This window comes from Sarcophilus harrisii, chromosome 3, assembly GCF_902635505.1.
Source record: "Sarcophilus harrisii chromosome 3, mSarHar1.11, whole genome shotgun sequence".
NCBI classification, from domain to species: domain Eukaryota; kingdom Metazoa; phylum Chordata; class Mammalia; order Dasyuromorphia; family Dasyuridae; genus Sarcophilus; species Sarcophilus harrisii.
Window position 1 is genome coordinate 550,826,923 of NC_045428.1, and position 8,164 is coordinate 550,835,086.

General features: G+C 51.1%; 1 protein-coding gene across 2 annotated transcripts in view; it reads right to left on the reverse strand.

Moving 5' to 3' along the window:
- Positions 1-7,573, reverse strand: part of ZNF362 (zinc finger protein 362) — a 31,009-nt gene extending 23,436 nt beyond the window's left edge. The window contains exon 1 of one of the 2 annotated variants that reach the window (XM_031962376.1): positions 7,478-7,573. The gene's annotated coding sequence lies outside the window, so the exon portion shown is untranslated. The remainder of the gene's footprint in view (positions 1-7,477) is intronic. The other variant, XM_031962374.1, reaches the window with a different exon arrangement.
- Between the last annotated feature and the right edge of the window lie 591 nt (positions 7,574-8,164).

Sequence of the window (8,164 nt, forward strand, 5' to 3'; positions counted from 1 at the left end):
ACTGGGTGACTGGCCCATAGAGATGTGTGAAAAGCAAGATCTGGACCTAGTTATTCCTGATGCTAAGATGAGCTCTCTCTCCATTGGCCAGGCTGCCTATTTATGACTATGATGGAATATTACTGCACCACTAGAACCTGCAAGCCTGAGGATTCAGAGCAACATAGGAAGAGCTGGGTAAACTGAGGAAGAGCAAAGCAAGACAAACAATATCCCAAATGGCTACAATTGTGTAAATTGGAAGAATACTAAATGGCAGCTGCCATTTAGTATTCTCTGTAACTCTGAGTAACTGTAGAGAACAATCCTGGTCCCAGGGAACACGTGAGGAAATGTACTGAGTTCCTTTCAGGAGAGGAATGGGGGGCTCAGAGTACAGAATGATGCACATCCCATCAGTCACAGGCAATATTTTAGTAGGTTTTGCTGAATTGTTTGTCTTTATTACTTAGGAGGGTTTCATCAAAGGAAAGGGGTATGTCTGGAAATTACTGTAATGTCAAAAACAAAAGACCACAATAAAACTTATTTTAAAAAAACCATATGTGAAGAATAAATACATGGGGATTTTAACAGACTGAAAGTTTAATACAAGACAATAGGATGACAAAGCAGGCAAAATAGTTAATGAGATAGTGGACTGAGCTAATAGAAAGAGAATGTCTCCAATAAAGAAATTGACAATCCCATTTCTTGGCTTGGGGAAAGGGAAGGGAAAAGAATAAGCATTTATTAAACACTCGCTATGTGCCAGGCACTGTGCAAAGTGCTTTTTACAAATATTATCTTATTTGATCTACACTCCAACCAGAGGAGGCTATTGTACAGCGGAGGAAATGGAGGGAAATACAGGTTAAGTGACTAGCTCAGGGTCACACCGCTATTAAGTGTCTGAGGACATATTTGAATTCAGCTCTTCCTGACTTTAGATTTGGCGTTCTCTCCCCTGCCCCACCAGCTGGCCTGGTCAGATGGATCCCATTTGGAGTTCTGAGGCTCACATTTTGGAACAGAGACTGATAAGCTACAAAGTATCCAGAGGAAGCCCCCCGGATCCATTCTACAGGATGGCTGAATGAATCAGGGCTTGAACCTGGAGAACACTTGAACCAGACTTTGAGGTCTGATCCTAGACCTGGTCTTAGCACCTGATAGTCCTTAGGCAAATCTCATCGCTTGTCTGGGAGCTAAGTTTCTCATTTGTAAAAACTACCTGGGACCTGAGGCCCCTCCACTCAAACGTTCCAACCTTAGAGTCCCGAGTTCAAGCAGTATTTATCCAATAAGAACGTACTCAAGGAAGCAGAGGTGGAGGGTAACGGGCTAATGAAGGCTGGATGGGCTAGGATCAGGCCTTGTCTCCCGGACTTCCTGCTGCATGACCTTGGGCTACCACTCCAAGTCTCAGGCCTACACTTGGCCTGCAAGTTTCCCATCACTGCCTATCTGAACCAGAGGAACAAATGTCCACACCGGGAGTTTTGGAGATAAATGCAATTACAGGACTGGACAAAATAAGTACCAGGCAGAGTACTGGAACCAGATCAGGTTGGAAGGGCCATAAATGTCAAACGTGAAGACAAGGAAACACCTAAGGGGCCTCCACAGATCTTCAAGGACCAGCAAGACCTGCAGAATCTATTCCTCTGTGATCCTTCCAGAGGCCATCCAGTCCAATCACTTCCTTTTTTAAAGGAAAGGAAATTCCATCCTTGAAAGGTGAAGTCACTTATTTAAGGTCACTTAGGATCAGGTGACAGAGACAGGATATGAATCCAGCTCTTCCAGCTCGAAAGCCAGAGCCTTTTTCAGGGAATTCCAAGCAGAGGAAACAGGGCGGTTAGATGTGGGAGCAAGTCCCCCAGACCAGAGGACCAGAGCGGATGTGTCTGACTGGGGGAAAGAGGGAGGAGGGGGCACTCTCTCCAGCCCAACAGGAGCAGGATTAAGGGGCCTTGGACTTAAGGCTGCTGGAAATCCAAACTTGGCCACAGAATGGGCAGCTGCTTTGTCCTCCCCAGAGCCAGCTTACCACCATGAAGCCTTGAGGAAGGAAGATGAAGGAAGTGAGGGCCCTTGAGAGCTCACTTTCGCTTCTGAAAAATGACCTCCCTCCTCAAGGCATGTGCTGCTAGGCCATTCTAGTCTCAGGCATCTGGTGGTTCTCTTCCAGCAAATCCTTCTGAACTGTAGATAAGACTCTTATCAGGAGTCAAAAGACTGGGACAAAGGAGCCTGGGAAATGACATTTATCCTACTAGATCCCTAAAGATCTAGATTCCAAGAGACTACCCCAGGAAAGATTTAGCGTAAGGTCAGGCAAGGGAGTAGAATAGAGCTACAGGAGACACATGTGGACCAGGAGCTGAACCTGGAAACATCTTGACTAGCTGTGGGGCAAGCAACTTAACTGCTCCCATTCTCAGTTCTGTCATCTGAAAACTGGTCATAATAATACTAGTCCTTCCTGCTCACTTCACATGTGTATGGTGAGGAAAGTACCTGGCAAACCTCAAAGTCCATTGGAGAAGTAGGAGCCCTGGTCTAGAACATGCTGCTTTCCTATTCCCTTCCACCTGCCTGTCCTTCTAGACTGGCTCCCCTGATCCCTCGTGGATCACCTCATTTGACACTTCTCCAATTAAACAATAAGCTTCCTGAGGGCAGGCAGGAAGCTTGTTTTTTTTCTTTTTTTTTCTTTTTCTTTTCTTTTCTTTTTTGGCTCCCTGAAAGCTAGAAAAGCTTCGGCTATGAGTCCTAGCAAAAGATGGTAGAAATGTCATTTGGAAGCCACCCATCCCTGACCAGAGAACCTCATCCACAGGCTGGCCACAGGGGGAGTGAATTTTCCTGACTTTTGCAGTCCTTGAACACATTCCTATCTACAATGGGTTGCAATCTTATGCAAGGGAAGGGATGCCCACAGTAAGTCCTGAAGAACTCTGTTCTCACCTTTACCGAGGGGCTTAGCACATAGGATAAGAAAGTGTCTGCTGAATCTTCACTGTACAGTAGAAAATGGGAAAGGGAATGGGCACCAGAACAAGCAAGGCAGAAGCTGGGCCCAGAGGGTTTAGCTTCTTGCTCCTTACTGGCCTGATGAACAGGAACTGCTCCCTGTCATGGCCTCAGAGCCTCCGTCCTGCCTTCCGCCAGACTTCCCAGAGCTGCCTGTCCTCCTGGCCTCCACTGAGGAAGGAGAGGCACCTCAGTGCCATCCCCTCCCCTCCCAACCAGACCAGAACCTCCAAACATCCCCAAGCATAGGATCTAACTCTGCCTGAAAAGAACACAGAACGAAAGCTCCCAATCTACTCTCAGCTCTACTCATAATTCTTGGCTCTCCCGCTGACTGCGTAAGACCTGAGTTCAAGAACTCCTATGCCAACTATGTGACTCTGGGAAAGTCATTTTCCTTCTGAGCCTCAGTTTTCTCAACTGTAAATTGGGCAGGGTAAAACTTTCACTACCACTCTCACCCGTCACTGAAGATCCAACAAGATGATGTGAAGAATGATGTACATGAGGGTGAGCATGCTTAGCCCAATGCAAATCTGGACAACTTGGGGAGTCACTTCTCCCCAAGCCCAGCACTTATTGCTTGACCTCTCAGGATCAAGGCTAAACTGATCTTCTCTAAAGGCAGTGGCCAAGGAGAGACCTAGGTATCCTAGGAGATACCCAGGTATCTATAAGACCTAAAATTTCTTGATTCAAGACCCAAGTTTACTCTTTGCATGCTCTCATAATCAAATACACATCCAGGAAGTACTGGGGGAGGGGGGGGGGAAGAAAAGATGAAATTAGGTCTGCCCCTGCGTAACTAACTTATAATCACAAAATCTCAAAGCTGGACAGGAGCTTAGTGGCCACCCAATCCAACCATTCCTGACCAATAAGCCTTCTGGTGGTGGGCAATTTTGGTCTTGATATCAGAAAGAGGTAAGTTCAAATTCTGCTAGTTCTGGGACCATGCCTAGGTCACAGAATAACCCCACACCCAATGGCCTAAATTCCCTTACCTGTAAAACGTGGGAGGTTAGACTAGATAGCCCAGAGCTGTCTATCTCTTTGCCTCACCTGGACACACACCAAGATTCTGTTGACTTTATGAATTAGCCACATCTCTTCAAAGCTTATGATATCTCTGAGTCTCAATTTCTTCATCTGTAAAACTATATATATATATATATACATATATATATATACACATATATAATAGATATATATGTAAAACTATCTATATCTATCTATCTATCTATCTCTTGGGGTTGTTGTGAGGCGCAAATAAAATAATGTCTAAAGTGTTCTATGTACCATCAAATAATCTAGACATTATTGTACCCAGGCATCTAGCCTCCCTTTAAGGACTGCTAGTGTGGGGGGAAACCTATTCCCTCTCAAGGAAGCCCATTCCACTTTTGGACAGCTCTAATTATTTGGGAATCTGGCATTAAATGAACTCATCCATCATTTCTAATGCTTCTAATTTTGAGAACAAGCAGAACACATCTAATCCCTCTTTCTCATAACACCCCATAAACCAATGAAAAATATATCAAGTCATCCCTAAATTTCTCCCTAATCCCATATCCCTTTTTAAATTGTGAAAGGAAGAAAGACTTCAGAAAAATGAACCAATTATGAAAGGGAGACTAAGGTCTACGCCAGGCCAGGGGGTCAATCAAGAGTTGGACAAACAGGGTTCAGATCCTGCCTCTGACATTACCTATGCCATAGACCTTCATGCAAATCAGTCATCTTCCCAGTGCTTTGATTCCTCCTCAGCTAAATCAGAGGTGTTGGATAAAATGACCTCTGAGGTCCCTCACAGACCTAGAGGCAGCTGATGGTGGAATGGATAGAGCCCCAGGTCTGGAAGGAAGATCCAAGTTTAATGCAGCCTCAAACCTTTTCTAGCTGGGAGCCCCCAGGGAGACACTTAACCTGAATTTCCTTATCTGTAAAAATAAGGCTGATAACACCTATCTCCAAACCTTGTGGTGAAGATCAATATTTGTGAAACTCTTAGCTGATTTTCTGGCACACAGCAGATGCTTAATAAATGCGGATTTCCTTCTGAAGTTTATAACCTCCCAGAACAATTCATTGTCCATTAACCTTGGCCTTCTGGGCCTACCAAGCTTCCTTCTGCCAGAGGCAAGAATCAACTCAGGCTCCCGAGAATGGGGTAGGAAACAAATGCTATGCTGTTATAGGCTCTCAGTTCAATCTATCAAAGCATAGAATCTACCAATTCTGAATCTGTCCCATCACCTCCATGAAGATGTGATTCATAAGCGTTCTAAGAGATACAAAAACACCACATCAAGATATACATCAATCCTACATACATCCCCAGATGGTTCCGATCCAGAACCTACCTGCCCAACCCTCCCCAGTCAGGGTCAGAAATGTTTCTCTGCCTGCACTCCTTATAACACTACCTCCTTAACAGACAAGGAATTCTAGGAATGGCCCAGGAACCCCATGAGATACAATCCTGTTCAGCAGTGAACACCAAGAATAAAGGGAGGTGGGGTCAAAGACATTTCATATGACTGATTATAAAACTAGAAGAGATCTGAGAGGACGTAGGGTCCATCCCCTCATTTTACTTACAGATGGGGAAACTGAGGCTGGGAGAGGTGAAGGAACTTTCCCAGGGCGATTTGGTGACAAAGAAGATTAAGGAAGGATGCTTTAGAGGGCCCCAGAGTTTGTGGGCTTGGGAGCAGAGACAGAATGGTTCAATAAGGGGATAAAGGAATTGAAAGGCTATCCTAACTTAATTCAAATAGATGTGTTACCACGACTTCTTGCCTCCCTTGAAAATGACCTGCAATCAAGTTCCTCTAGGTCTCCCTGAACCCCGGAAATAATTTTTTCATCTCCCCCTCCCCAAAAGAGAGCAGCCATTCCTGCGGCTGCCCCAAGTTGTTTCCAACAATCTCTCAAGGTGCTTCTGGGGTCCAAAAACACTTAGTCACAGATTCGGAGGACGTCAGAGCTGGTTGGAATCTTAGGAGACCTAAATGCAGTCCGAGCATCGCACAGAGGAGGAAACTGAGTCTCAGAGAGGGAAAAGGAATTCTATCCGGCCCCGTTAGCGCCCTGCTAGTATCCCCAGAGCTGCTGGAAAAGATGCAGGAACCCCATAGAAAGCAAACATTCTCTACCCTAAGTGGATCCAGGCGGGTCACAGCCCATACGTGCAGACTCTAGGAGTGATGGTTCCAAGGAAGCAGGGTAGGCACCACCAGGTGCCCAAAAGATTGAGCCAGGGGCAACCTCTCCATCCTGAAACCCTTCCCCTAGCTCCTTCACAGCCTCCCCGCCATCCCCACTTTAGGAATGACATATGGGGAGGGGGCATTTCCTCTTTAACAGCGCCTCCCTGCTCCCCCAAACGCCCTCGCCCCCGGCACCCCCTCCAGAGGAGCAGCCCCTTCCTTTCGAATGCACTTTCCTACTAAATAACCCACTAAGTAGCAAATCCACCCACTCGGGTCTCCTTCCATTCTAGCTTTTTATCCCACCCACCTCTTCCGGGAAAAAAATTTAGAGTCCCCCCCAAAAGCCCCCCAAAGCCCTAAACCCCAAACTTTGGGTCCGAGTTAACTTTACCCCCTCGGCGGGCAGCCGGGCCCCGATCTCGGGGCTGTTTCCTTTTTTCTCTTTCAAGTGCGATTACATTGTGTCTCAAGCCCCGCGAGGCTCCTGCACACACGGCCCAAAAGTGCCAAAGAAAAGCAAAAAAAAGCCGTGGCTTTGGGGGGCCCCCTTCGCCTCCAGCCGCCTCTCCCACATTCTCAGACAGTTTTATTAAAATTTTCAGACAAAAGAAAAACAAAAATGGCAGCCTGGCTTATTTTTAAAACAGGACAGGGACGCCATATTCTGCAGATCTGCAAAAAAAGGCAGAAATCCGGCGCTGGCCACCCAGCCGGCGCGGCGGCCGCGGCGCGCGAGCCCCGCTCCATTTGCAATCAGTTTATTTGCATTAAGCCCCATGAATCATTGTTTACCGGAGAATTGCGAGCAGGTTTGAATAGCCCGGCTTTAAAAAAAAAAAAAAAAAAAAAAAAAAGAGCCCGAGACACTTCCTCCCCCCGCGAGCCTGCGAGCCGAGAGCTGCAGCCGCCGGCCAGGGCCGGGGCCGGGACTGGCGCCGGGGCTACCGCCGCGGCTGTGATCGCCGCCGCCCGGGCTCCCGGGGATGGTGGCCGCGCGCGAGCCCCGGGAGCCACAGGCGCGAGCGCGGGCCGTGGCCGGAGCTCCCGCAGCCCTGGGCCTGCCCCGGCTCGGCCCGGCTGACAGCGGCCCCCTCCCCACGCCCCCGCCCCGGGCCCCGCAACTCCGCGCAACTTTTGCTCCAGGCGCCCGCCCTCGGCCCGCCCGGGCCCGGCCCCGGGCCGTCAGTCCGTGAGTCCCGCCCGCGCCCCGGCCCCGGCCCCGGCCCCGGCCCCGCACAGACCTGGCTCCGCTCGCTGGCGGGCAGCTCTGGGGCTGCAGCAAGAGCCCGCGCCGCCTCCGCCGTCGCCGCCCGTGCCTCCGCCCGAGCTCCGCCGCGGCCGCCGCGCTGCCCGCCGCCCGCCCTGCCTCCCGCCTCCGCCGCGGCCGGCCGGCCGAGGAGGGCTGGGCTCGGGCTCGGGCTGGGCTCCGCTCGGCTCGGCTCGGCTGCGCTCCGGCGGGGAAGCCCGAGCTCAAACCTTCCGGGTCGCCTGCTGTTCACTTCTGGGGGCTGCAGGCGCCGCTACCGCGGCGGTGGCCGAGGCTGGAGGAGGCGGGCGGCAGGCGGGCGGGCGGCGGCGGCGGCGGCGGGCGGCGGGTAGGCTCGCAGGCTCGCTCCCCTCGGCTCCTCCGCCAGCCAGCCCCGCTCCGGGGGGCGCTCCCCGCCGTGTCCCCGGGGGCCGGCGCGGGCCCCCGCCTCTCCCCGGCTCCGCTGCGCTCCTGCCCCGGGGGCTCCCGAGAATGGGCAGCGCCCGCCCGCCAGCCCGCCCGCCCGCCAGCCCGCGCTGCAGGGGGAGGGGGCGGGCTGGGGGGGAGGGGGGCGCGGGCTGTGCGCGCGTGGGGGAGAGCGGAGGAGGAGAGCCGAGCCGGGGAGAGGGGCGCGCGAGGGGGAGGGGCGGGGGCGCGGGCCGGCGCGCTCGCACGGGGGCTT